The following is a 14,529-nucleotide window of genomic DNA, read 5'->3' on the forward strand; positions in this document are numbered from 1 at the left end:
TGTCACTGCTTCCATTGTTTCCCTATCTATTTGCCATGAAGTGATGGGACCAGATGCCATGATCTTGGTTTTCTAAATGTTGAGTTTTAAGTCAACTTTTTCTTTTTTAATTAATTTTATTTTATTTTTAAACTTTACAAATTGTATTAGTTTTGCCAAATATCAAAATGTATCCGCCACAGGTATACATGTGTTAAGTCAACTTTTTCACTCTCCTCTTTTACTTTCATTAAGAGGCTCTTTAGTTCTTCTTCACTTTCTGCCATAAGTGTGGTGTCATCTGCATATCTTAGGTTACTGATATTTCTCCCAGCAGTCTTGACTCCAGGTTGTGCTTCATTCATTCCAGCATTTCTCTTGATGTACTCTGCATACAAGTTAAATAAGCAGGGTGACTATATACAGCCTTGTGGTACTCCTTTCCTGATTTTTAACCAGTCTGTTGTTCCATGTCTAGTTCTAACTGTTGCTTCTTGACCTGCTTACAGATTTCTCAAGAGGCAGATCAGGTGGTCTGGTATTCCCATCTCGTTAAGAATTTTCCACAGTTTGTTGTGATCCATAGAGTCAAAGGCTTTGGCATAAGGGAAAGTAAACACATAATTTAGTTAATGCTGGCACTCCATGGAGAGCAAGGGATATACCCAATTCCAACTCTCTCTAGCCCTCTACATGGAAGAAAGAAAATACCCATTCCAGTCCACTCTAGCCATCCTGTCCCAGATAAGAGGGAGGGGGTATAGAGAGGCACTTCTGAAATTAACACTCCAGAAACACAGACTCCCTGACCCATTGCTATCACATTACTTAAGTCATAATTACAACAGTTCTTTTACCCAGTTTATCTGTCTGATTATGAAGAAAAAGTATAAGGCGAACTAAAGATCAAAAAATAGTTTGAAGAGACAGAGCAAGCATATATGTAGTTAGGTATGACAGGGGAGCTGGAATTATCAAACTGGAAATTTAAAACAACCATGATTCATATGCTAATGCTCTTGTGCAAAAGTAGACAGCATACAAGAACAGATGGGCAAGTAAGCAGACAGACAAGAATTCTAAGAAAAAGCCAAGATGAAATGTTAGACATAAAAACCATTATAACTGAAATTTCCTTAATAGCTATTAATAATTAATATTAATAGAGGGCTTATTAAACTGAACACAGCTGATGAAAGAATCTCTGACCCTGAAGATAACTCAATAGGAACTGTCAACACTGAAAGTCAAAGAGAAAAAGCACTGAGAAGAAAATAAAACAACATATATAAGAACTGTGAGACAACTACTAAAGGAATAACATACACCTAATGGGAATGTCAGAAAGAAATTAAAGCAAGAAAGAACAAAAGAAATATTTGATATAACAGCACTGAGAATTTTCCCAAATAATGTCAGACAATAAACTACAGATCAGAAAACACAAAGCAGAATAAATGTAAAAAAATAAAATAAAACTACTTCTGGTCATATCATAATAGAACTATAGAAAATCAAAGTAAAAAATTCTGATAAAAGTCAGATGAAGAAGCACTTTACCCATAGAGGAGAATGTGTATTCTTCTCAAGCTCATAAAAAGAATATTCATCAAGATAGACCATATTTGGGGCCATAAATTATATCTTAATGAATTAAACTGGATAGAAACATTATAATATCTATTCTCAGATCACAATGGAATTGAACTACTAAACAACAAAAGAAAGATAGGTGGAAAATACTAAAATACTTGATTAAACAACACACTTTTAAATAACATATGATTAAAGAAGAAATTTCAAAAGAATCTTTTAAAATATTTGACTTAATAAGAATGAAAGCATGACTTACTAAATCTCATGGGATACAGTAAAAACAGTGCCTTTTGAAAACTATATTATTGAATGTATATATTAGAAGAAAGATCTAAAAATTAATAATCTAAGCTTCCACCATACTTAACTAGAAAAAGAAGAGCAAACTAAATCTAAAGTAAGCTGAAGGGGAGAGCATAAATCAATGAAATTGAAAATACTAAATCAATAGAGAAAGTCAACAAAACCAAAATCTAATTCTTGAAAAGGTCAATAAAATAGATGACCATCTAGCCAGGCCAACTAAGGAAAACAGAGAGAGAACATCAATTACTATTATCAGAAATGAAAGAAGAAACATTACTATAGAACTCATGGAAATTAAAATTATATTCAGTGGAATATTATGAGCAATTCTATGTCCACAAATTTGATAATCTAAATGAAATAGAGCAGTTCCTTGAAAGGCACACTATCAAAATATATACAAGAAAAAATGGAACATATGAATAGGCTTATATCTATTAAATAGATTGAATTGATAATAAATTTCCAAAATGGGAAACATCAGGTCCAGAAGAACTCGCTTGAATGGAGCATGGAGGCCTTCTCTCAATATGATTATCATCTAATTCTGCCAAAATATTGTGCACTAAAGCTGACAGTTTGAATTAAGTTAATAAGCTAATTATTAGCTTGCAATGAATAAAACTCTATTGGATTTGGTACTTTTTCCCAAGCTATTTTCTAGAATTAGATATAGACAAAATTAAAACTGATCTACTTAGAAACAAATAATTCAACCATAGTGATTTTTTTTTTCTATGAAATTTGGACTAAGAGTAAGTGACAGGTGATATAATGGAGGTAGTTTAATGAATAAATCAAGGAACTACTTCTTGTTTACAATGGAGTGGAGTGAAATACACAAAATAAGTAACAAGATAATTTCAAGTAGATTGTATTATAAATAATTAGCCTACAGGTTGTCCCTTTCACACCATTTCCAACATGACTCTTCTATCCCACATTACTATGCACACACCACTCTTAGAATCTCAGGGAAGGAAAGCATCAGAAGAAATGTCAAGGGGAAATCCAGAGTCAATTCTTAATATCAATTTCAAAAGGAATATTTCAAAACTTCTGACAGAGGTAAAATGCTTATATTTTGCATTTGCAAAGGCTAAGCTTTTTGAAGTCCAATTCTGAAGGTCCCAGGTTCTAACAAACTTTAAAAGGGGGAAAACTACAGGACAATGTAAATCAGACTCTCTATTATAAGTAAAATAAGGGAGGGAGGAGGGTTCAGGATGGGGAACACATGTATACCTGTGGCGGATTCATTTCGATATTTGGCAAAACTAATACAATAATGTAAAGTTTAAAAATAAAATAAAATTTAAAAAAAAATAAAATAAAAACAAAACAACAACAACAAAAAAAACTTAAAATATATCAGCTTGTAGAAAACATGCATTCTTAATAAATATTTGATGATTGAAAAAAAAATTAAATTGGAAGGATGAAGAAGAAGTCCAGAAAAATGTAGGCGTTAGGACAAGTTTAGGGAGTTAGGGAGACAAGACTCTGTCTCTAGGATCCCATAAATTATCATGCTTATTACCTTCCAAGGCACTCCCTCTATCTCCATGTGTATGTGTGCTCAGTCGATTCAGTCATGGCCAACTCTGCAACCCTATGACTGTAGCCCGACAGGCTCCTCAGTCCATGGGATTGTCCAGGCAAGAATACTATAGTTGATTGCCATGCCCTCCTCCAGGGGATCTTCCTGATCTAGGGATTGAAGCTGCATCTCCTGAATTGCAGGGGGATTCTTGACTCACTGAGCTCACCTGAGAATTATGCTATGCATTTCTCCTCTCCGCAAATGTACAGGAATTTAGATCAACAGTGGGAAGAAAGTGGGTAGGAAATATGCACACTGAGCAATAAAGAATTCAAATGACTTGGTTTCCCCTTCATTGTACTGAAATTATCTCTCCTTAGCACAGTTAAGCTTGTGGTAGAAATCTAGTAATCATTAGACAAAATTACCATTCAGGAGCAGCTGAGTTTATAATCTGAAACTTATACTCAGTTAACAATTAAAGAAATGTGATATTTGCTTTCAAAGAAATATATCGTATATTAGAATAGAGAGTACCTGGGGAGACAGACCTGTGTTTGCTACGTATGTTAGAAGAATCAGGATTCTTCATTGTAAAGCAACAGAAGCGAACTTTTAGAAAAAGAATATTGGCTGGCTCAGAATTTTTGGAAGGGTGAAAAACTAGGTTGTGGCTAAGTTTTCAGAACCAAAGCAAAACATTACAAGAAACCATGGAAAAGAGATCTAAGGAAGAGATGGAGAATGCCAAGCCAGAACTAAACTTGACTGTTTCAGCGACAAGCCTCAGAGCACTCTTGTACAATAAACCATACCAGGACAGCATTTCTTAAGAATTTTAAAGTTAAAAAAAAAAAAAAAGAAATGGGATAGCTCAACTACCCCTTTAGAAAACAAAGAGCAAAGCAATAAACAAACAAAATCCGTCAACAAATAAAAGTAAAAGGAGAATAAAAAGCACTTTTTGTGTTCTCATTTTACTCTCATCTAAATTGGAGAAGGCAATGGCACCCCACTCCAGTACTTTTGCCTGGAAAATCCCATGGACAGAGGAGCCTGGTAGGCTGCAGTCCATGGGGTTGCTAGAGTCAGACACGACTGAGCAACTTCACTTTCACTTTTCACTTTCACCCATTGGAGAAGGAAATGACAACCCACTCCGTTGTTCTTGCCTGGAGAACCCCAGGGACGGGGGAGCCTGGTGGGCTGCCCTCTATGGGGTTGCACAAAGTCGGACACGACTGAAGCGACTTAGCAGTAGCAGTAGCAGCAGTAAACTGAAGAATGAGCTTCCCTGGTGGCTCAGTGGTAAAGAAACTGCCTTTCAATGCAGGAGACAAGGGTTTGATCCCTTGGTCAGAAAGATCCCCTGGAGGAGGAAATGGCAATCCACTTCAGTATCTTTGCCTGGGAAATCCCATGGACAGAGGAGCCTGGAAGGCTATAGTTCACAGGGTTGCAAAAGAGTCAGACATGACTTAGTGACTAAAACAACAACAAAACTGAAGAATATTAAGATGCAGATATGAGCTGCTAAAATATGATCATTCTAAGAAGAAAATGCATTAAGAGCAAAAGATGTAAAGATAGAAAAGGGCTTGATGTGTTTAAGAAATAGCATGTAAATCATGGCCAATAGTGGAGAAGGAAATGGCAGCTCACTCCAGTATTCTTGCCTGGAGAATCCTATGGACAGAGAAAACTGGAGGGCTACAGTCCACCGGGTTGCAAGAGTCGGAAACGACTCAGTGACTAAACCACCACCACCACCATGGCTGATACGGGGTTTCCCTGATGTCTCAGCTGGTAAAGAAACTGCCTGCAATTCAGGAGATGCTAGAGACACTAGTCAATCCCCTGGAGAAGGAAATGGCAACCCAATCCAGTACTTTTGCCTAGGAAATCCCATGGGCCGAGGAATCTGGCAGGCTACAGTCCACAGGGTCATGAAGAGTCAGATATGACTGAGTGACTGAGCATGTGGCTGATAGAGGATGATCTTTAGATTAATGTAAACTGAAGTTGGAGAGAGGGGATTTTATTTTATTTTTCATTAAACTTTTTATTTTATATTGGAGTGTAGCCTATTAACAATCTTGTTATAGTTTCAGGTGAATAATAAAGGGATTCATCCATACACATACATGTATCCATTCTCCCCCAAACTCCCCTCCCAGCCAGCCTGCTACATAGCACTGAACAGTTACCTGTGTTATACAGTAGGTCCTTGTTGTTCATTCATTTTTTAATGTAACAGCATGTACCTAGACAAGGTACCTTAGGCTAGGGTAAGGAATATAAATGTATTCTAAGATAAGTTTCAAGTCACTAAAACTTTCTTTAGGAGTGACATGATCACATTTCTCCTTTACAATAATCACTTAAATGTAGGGGGCTGGGGGAGAGTGGGAACAGATTATTGAGGAACAAGAGAATAAGTAGAAAAACCAGATGGATGAATACCACAATAATCTTGGTGAGATGTGATAGCAAATTAGTTCTACACAACAAAACAGGGCTCAGGGAACGTGTTTAAAAACATAATACAAGTCCTCTGGCATTGTATTTGAATCTTTGATTCACAGCGTTCAGCTCAAATAATTTTATTCAGAGCTCTTAACTGGTTGATAGCTACACATGAATCTGAAAAACAAATGAGAACAAAAACACATACTGAGTGCTTCTGTTGCGTGGGTACTATCACTCAAATTCTATTATATAACTCTGAAAGTGTGAGATTTCTATGTCCATTTTAGAGAGAAATAAACAGAAAAACACTACTTACTCAAGGCCTTTAGTTGGTGTGTGGTTAGCCAGTTAAATGAGTGGACTACTTCAAGGAATTCAGCATGAAATCAAATGTCTTCAAGTTCAACACCCTTTTCAGAGAAACAGACACATTTCAATAAAAGTGATTTTCTATTTACCTATGTTGAAAGTATTTTTAGCAGTTAATAATTCTATTCCCTTCCTGCTGATATTGGCAGTGATAATAATTTTATGATGATTAAAACTTTAATGTAATTATAATAACAAAAGTTATTAATGCATTAATATATATTTATTGTTAATATATTTAAAACTTAATGTTAAATCAGTATGCAGCATATAATATAGGAACATTTTTTATGACCTGTAAATCAAAGAATGTATTATGTGAGTGTGTGTATAGAAAGAGTTTTAAAGGGAAGTTTCAAAATCTGTTTCTTTTTTCTAAAATAAAACCAAAATAAAGTAAAATATTTAGGTTAATTCATAGTACCTGGTTTAGTGGATTTCCTTTATCAGAATAGGATATTATAATTTGGGAAAATGGAAAATATTTACCAGCTTTTGTAAAGTGTAACATATTTATTCATTTGTTCAATTCAATACATCTTTATCATCCACTAAGAAAAAGAGAAAAAGTGATCAGTCATATTCAAGACAATAAATAATAAGCACTAAATAAATTAATAACTAATTAAAATCAAGGATTCCAAAAAGTGACAAGTTCTAGGGAAGAAAACAAAGCTGAATAATGTACTGGAGAACAGAGTAAAGCATGTCTCACTGGATCATTTAGATGCTGTTGTCTGAAATTCCAATCCTTTAGGTGAAAATTGATCAAAGTTATAAGTTATGCTTCATGAAGATCTGGGTGAAGATTGTTTGGGGATGTGGAAACAACCCACAAAAGCTGCAAAAGAGGGATTATGTTGCGTAATATTAAGAAATAGCAAGGAAGTGCGGAGGGATGGAGAACAGTATGAGGATTAGAGGAAAAGATGAACTTGGAGAATTAACAGAATGGAGATCACATTAAAGAAAACTTTTGAATTATATTAATGCTTTATCAGGAATCCTTTGGCAAGCTTTAAGCAGAGGAGTGGCAGATGTAATTTATGTGTTTAAATGCATATTTTGGCTGCTCTGTGAAGTGTGGGAGCAGAGCAACAATTTAGGTGACTCCTGGAATTGTCCTTATAGAAAGGTGGGAGCCAGAGGCTGGGGCAACAATGATAACTTTAAATCATATAGAAAGATATTGGGCAAAGAACAGGCTTAGTCCTAGAGGGAGTTGTAGGTGAGAGGGAGGTAGGGATGCAGTTCAAATTATCAATTGCTATTAATGCTATTTAAGCTGAAAATTGTGGAGAAGGCAATGGCACCCCACTCGAGTACTCTTGCCTGGAAAATCCCATGGACGGAAGAGCCTGGAGTGCTGCAGTCCATGGGGTCGCTAAGAGTCGGACACGACTGAGTGACTTCCCTTTCACTTTTCACTCTCATGCATTGGAGAAGGAAATGGCAACCCACTCCAGTGTTCTTGCCTGGAGCATCCCAGGGACGGGGGAGCCTGATGGGCTGCCGTCTATGGGGTCACACAGAGTTGGAAACGACTGAAGTGAGTTACTAGCAGCAGCAGGCTGAAAATTGTAATTAAATTATGTGACTGGCTGTCATAAATGACTGAAATAATTGTATGCCATTTTTAACACAAAGTAGGCACCCATGCATAAAACAGATTATATTAACACTTAAACCATACTTCCAGTACAAACCATTCACAATATATGAGCATTTACATTGTACTCCTTTTGCACATTATTTGAACTAAATGCACACAAATGACAAATGTATAATCTCCAATAAGACTCTAATCCTTTGCCCCACTGTTATGTGAGGCATTAGCCTATTGTATCCTTGAAATGGAATTATCATCAGTGCCAAAAGGCTTGCAGGTATATTCAGCATATCAATTCTACGTAACTAAATAGAGTTCAGAAGAGGTATTTTAAAAATATAATACAAATTCCCTTGATTCAGTATTTATATACCCCACATTAATGTAGAATATCTTTCTATTCATAATGTGTAGCTCAAATAATCTTATTCTGAAATCCTAAATTAAGAGTTGCCCCAAGACCTTGTCTTTTGCTGGAAATTACATATTTAATATAATTTAAAAAGAAAATTTACTTGGCTAAATTGATTTTAAAGACTTTTGCCTACACAAATAGTTTTCTGTCTTTGATATTACAATAAGTCTCCCACATATGAATGAGTTCCATACTGAGGGAGTGTTCATAACTCTGATTTGTTCAGTAGTCCAGCAAAGTTAGCTTAGTTACCCAAATAACACAGTCAGCTATATGGTACTGTAATGTAGGATATACTGATGCTGCTGCTTCAGTCGTGTCCGACTCTTTGCGACCCCGTAGACGGCAGTCCACCAGGCTCCCCCGTCCCTGGGATTCTCCAGGCAAGAACACTGGAGTGGGTGTACGATATACTACTTTTCACACAAATAATACACAGCAAATAACATATAATAAACTTATAGTACAGTACCTTGAAAAGTACAGTAGTATAGTACAGCAGCTGTCAAACAGGAGCTGACGAGTAGAGTTACTGACTGGAAGTGGGAGAAGAGGTGGGCGGTGGTAGACCTGAAGGATTGTCAGTAGAAGGTGGGAGGCGAGCTGCAAGGTCACTTACATCTGATGATGGAGTGTGCGTTCGCCTCTTAGAAAGTTCTCAACTTGAAGGTGTGTACATAGAGAATATTGTACTGTAATATGGAATAGCACATAAAACTATTGGCATTATGTTTTTTTTAATATAGATAACTATTACTACTCTGTAAATTCAATAACAAGTCTAAATTTATCTGGGTATTTTTAAACTGTTATTTATTTCGTGGATTTTTTAAACTCATAATTCTAAGTAAATGTATATTCTGTTCTGTGTCCTAACTTCTATACTTCGTAAGTGTTTTTCCTTTTTCTTTAAAGGAAAAAAAGTCTCTATCTACTTCATATATGAGTTCCCAACCAGGATTTTAGATTCTAGTTTTTGCTCTTATATCATGAGTGTTTGAGAGAGTCTTAGTGACACCATTGGGCTTCCCCGGTGGTGTTAGTGGTAAATAACCCATCTGCCAATGCAGGAGATGTAAAAGATGCAGGCTTGATCCCTGGGTCAGGAAGATCCCCTGAGGAGGACATGACAACCCACTCTAGTTTTATTGCCTGGAGAATCGCCATGGACAGAGGAACTTGGCGGGCTACAGCCCATATGGTCACAAAGAGCCAGACACAACTGAAGTGACTTAGCACGTAAGCACAGTGACATCAGAATAATAAATTCTACTATCATTTGCTATATTGGGAAATTTTAAGTAAGCCATTTAAGAGGAATAAAATTTCACATCAATTAGAATTTCTCAAGGTAATTGTTATAATGGTAGTTATTTTTCACTTAAAATGTATACCTTTGGGTGCAAAATTTTACCAGATTCTTTGTTCCTTATGTCCCAGGAGGAACATATGATATCTTTGATATTTATTTTGCTGAGTAGTCAAGATTATTTATTATCTTTTAAGAATAGCCTCAGTTCAGTTCAGTCAGTGGCTCAGTTGTGTCTCACCCTTTGAGACTTCATGAACTACAGCATGCCAGGCCTCGCTGTCCATCACCAACTCCCAGAGTCCACCCAAACCCATGTCCATCGAGTCGATGATGCCATCCAACCATTTTATCCTATGTTGTCCCCTTCTCCTCCTGTCCTCAATCTTTGCCAGCATTAGGGTTTTTTCAAATTAGTCAGCTCTTTGCATCAGGTGGCCAAAGTATTGGAGTTTCAGCTTCAGCATCAGTTCTTCCAATGAATATTCAGGACTGATCTCCTTTAGGATGGACTGGTTGGATCTTTTTGCAGTCCAAGGGACTCTCAAGAGTCTTCTCCAACATCACAGTTCAAAAGCATCAATTCTTCGGTGCTCAGCTTTCTTTATAGTCCAAATCTCACATCCATATATGACCACTGTATAAACCATAGTCTTGACTAGATGGACCTTTGTTGACAAAGAATAGCCTCACTTATCACCATATTTATGAATTCTTAATCCCTTAAAATAAAATTTCCTACTTTCTCCCTGTTAGTACTCCCTGTACCAACAAAATTTCTGTTTTAAAGCCTACAACAATTAACTATATTTGGTCAATCATGTGGTTTTCTTCATAGGCAACCTGTATGCTCTTTGAGAGTAATGCATATCACTTGTTCATATCTCTGTCTCCAAAAGAAACATCCCTTTTCATAGATGACCATTGAATGAACAAAAATCTTATATTTATGACCTTAGTTATTGTGACTAAACATAACATACATATTAGAATAATGGAGGTTTTTACAATTTTATGTGTCAATAAATGACGGACAAAGAATATTGACTTTTTTGTATGTGTTATTTATTTTTTGTTTTTTTCTATATATAACTACAACTGTACATTAATGACAGGAGCTTTTTTTTTTTTCTTTAATTAGGAATTCAGGGGAAAGAAAACAGAAAAACTATGCTTGTACATTGTGATTAGGTATTCCCACTGAGTGTGATTCCATGAGAGACTGTGACCATCATCATTGAAGCCTAATTTTACTGCATTTAATATACACTTGTATCTTCAGAGATCTTGTGGAATCTATGTACATCTTGGCTGATTCAACTTGGTGTTTTTTGTTTGTTTGCTTCAGGAGCTATGATCGTTACAGCACTGATCAGTTAAAATGAATAGGCTAAGTGTGATCCCAATAGTTATATATATAAAACCTATACAATGCACAAAACCAACCTATTTAGGTCTTTAAAATATTTAATTCTTTAACAATTTGGGCTTTATTCTGAAAATGTGACTTATTCCAAGGCTATTGTTTGAGTTTGACTAGAAATCACTGTCCTGTCCTTAATAATCACAGGCCTTCTATAGCTTAGGACATTTTACTTGTTAAATTAAACCTCTTACGTATCTACTAGACTCAACTGCATCACAATTATTATGATCATAATAAAATAAGAGTTGTGGAAGGAAATAGGACTTTCAGAGAATGTGGTCATTTTTGGTATACTTAACTGCCTCTTTTATTTAGTTTTAAGCTTCTAAACTTTTCTCTTCTTTGTTTTCTTCCCAATAAAATAATACTTTGGCATTATGATTAATTGAAATATATGCTTCAGAAATTGACTTTGTAAACTGCAACATAATAATCTGTTAATGAACTATTTTGAGAGAATCTAACTGGTGACTCAGTGGGTTAAAAAAAAAAAAAAAAAACTGTCTGAAATGTGGAACACCTGAGTTCAAGCCCTGTGTCCAGATGATCATCTGGAGAAGGGCATGGCAACGCACTCCAGTATCCTTGCCTGGAGAAGTCCAAGGACAGAGGAGCCTGACAGTCCATGAGTTGGCAAAGAGACAGACATGACTGAGAAACTAACACCCTTAACTTACTACGGTAAAACCATTTTCATCAAATGTTTATATTCTATAGTTATGGAAATATGTCTTCTTCTAAAAGACAACATTATTTGAATTAGATAGCTTCATGAATGGCTTGCTTCAGATTAAAAATTTTGGGGTGATTTGGGGATTGGGATTTATATATATATCCTAATATGTATAAAATAAATCACTAATGAGAATCTACAGTATAGCTCAGAGAACTCTACTCAGTTCTCTATTGTGACCTGAATGGGAAGAAATCCAGAAAAGAGGGAATATATATATATATATATATATATATATATATATATATATACACACACACACATATGTATTTATATATATATATATATACATATATTTATGTATACAGATATATGTTTATGTATATCTGTGTATATATACATATGTGTGTATATATACACATATGTATATAGCTGATTCAAACAAATGGGACCTAATTAAACTTAAAAGCTTCTGCACATCAAAGGAAACTATTAGCAAGGTGAAAAGACAGCCTTCAGAATGGGAGAAAATAATAGCAAATGAAACAACCGACAAACAACTAATCTCAAAAATATACAAGCAACTCCTACAGCTCAACTCCAGAAAAATAAATGACCCAATCAAAAAATGGGCCAAAGATCTAAATAGACATTTCTCCAAAGAAGACATACAGATGGCTAACAAACACTTGAAAAGATGTTCAACATCACTCTTTATCAGAGAAATGCAAATCAAAACCACTATGAGGTACCATTTCACACCAGTCAGAATGGCTGCGATCCAAAAGTCTACAAATAATAAATGCTGGAGAGGGTGTGGAGAAAAGGGAACCCTCTTACACTGTTGGTGGGAATGCAAATTAGTACAGCCACTATGGAGAACAGTGTGGAGATTCCTTAAAAAACTGGAAATAGAACTGCCTTATGATCCAGCAATCCCACTGCTGGGCATACACACTGAGGAAACCAGAAGGGAAAGAGACACGTGTACCCCAATGTTCATCGCAGCACTGTTTATAATAGCCAGGACATGGAAGCAACCTAGATGTCTATCAGCAGATGAATGGATAAGAAAGCTGTGGTACATATACACAATGGAGTATTACTCAGCCATTAAAAAGAATACATTTGAATCAGTTCTAATGAGGTGGATGAAACTGGAGACTATTATACAGAGTGAAGTAAGCCAGAAGGAAAAACATAAATACAGTATACTAACGCATGTTTATGGAATTTAGAAAGATGGTAACGATAACCCTGTGTACGAGACAGCAAAAGAGACACTGATGTATAGAACAGTCTTATGGACTCTGTGGGAGAGGGTGGGAAGATTTGGGAGAATGTCATTGAAACATGTGAAATGTCATGTATGAAACGAGATGCCAGTCCAGGTTCAGTGCACGATGCTGGATGCTTGGGGCTGGTGCGCTGGGAAGGCCCAGGGGGATGGTATGGGGAGGTTTGGAGGGAGGAGGGTTCAGGATGGGGAGCATGTGATTTTTTTTTTAAAAATAAAATTATAAAAAAAAAAAAAAAAAAAGAAACAAACACAATGTTGTAAAGCAACTCTGTTTCAGTAAAAACTAATAAAGATTTCATTAATAAAATTTCATTAGTTTCCTTACTAGAAATTAATATTTCCTGAGAATCTATGCTAGTATCTCTTCTAAGTACTTTTACATATACCATTTTATTTAGTCCCATTAATCAAACAAATTCAAAGCATCTATGATTTGGACCCAATTAGTATTGGACAGTCAAATAAAAAAACTGAAGTATGAAAATATAAGGGACTATTAGTCATAAAACAGAAATCATGTTATTTTCAGTAACATGGATGGACCTACAGCTTATCATACTAAATGAAGTAAGTTATTGCTTATATGTGGAATCTTAAAAATGATACAAATAAACTCACATACAAACCAGAAATAGATTCACAGACATAGAAGACAAGCTATGGTTACCAAAGGGGAAAAGAGGAGGGAGGATAAGCTATGAAGTTTTGATTAACATATCAACACTACTGTATATTAATAGATAATCAATAAAGACCTACTACATAGCACATGAGACTATACTCAATATTTTGTAACAACCAATAAGGGAAACATCTGAAAAATATAGATATATACACATGTATAATTGAATCACTTTGATGTAATACATCTGAAACAAACAACATTGTAAATCAACAATATTTCAATTAAACTTAAAAAAAAAATGGAGCATAAGGCAGAGGAACCAGAGATCAAATTGCCAACTTCCGCTGGATCATGGAAAAAGCAAAAGAGTTCCAGAAAAACATCTATTTCTGCTTTATTGACTATGCCAAAGCCTTTGACTGTGTGGATCACCACAAACAGTGGAAAATTCTGAAAGAGATGAGAATACCAGACCACCTGATCTGCCTCTTAAGAAATTTGTATGCAGGTCAGGAAGCAACAGTTAGAACTGGACATGGAACAACAGACTGGTTCCAAATAGGAAAAGGAGTACGTCAAGGCTGTATATTGTCACCCTGTTTATTTAACTTATATGCAGAGTACATCATGAGAAACGCAGGACTGGAAGAAACACAAGCTGGAATCAAGATTGCCAGGAGAAATATCAATAACCTCAGATATGCAGATGACACCACCCTTATGGCAGAAAGTGAAGAGGAGCTAAAAAGCCTCTTGATGAAGGTGAAAGTGGAGAGTGAAAAAGTTGGCTTAAAGCTCAACATTCAGAAAACGAAGATCATCATGGCATCTGGCCCCATCACTTCATGGGAAACAGTGGAAACAGTGTCAGACTTTATTTTTCTGGGCTCCAAAATCACTGCAGATGGTG

Source organism: Bos grunniens, chromosome 12 (genome assembly GCF_055505025.1).
Source record: "Bos grunniens cultivar Pamir isolate PY7600 chromosome 12, Bosgru_T2T1.0, whole genome shotgun sequence".
NCBI classification, from domain to species: Eukaryota; Metazoa; Chordata; class Mammalia; order Artiodactyla; family Bovidae; genus Bos; species Bos grunniens.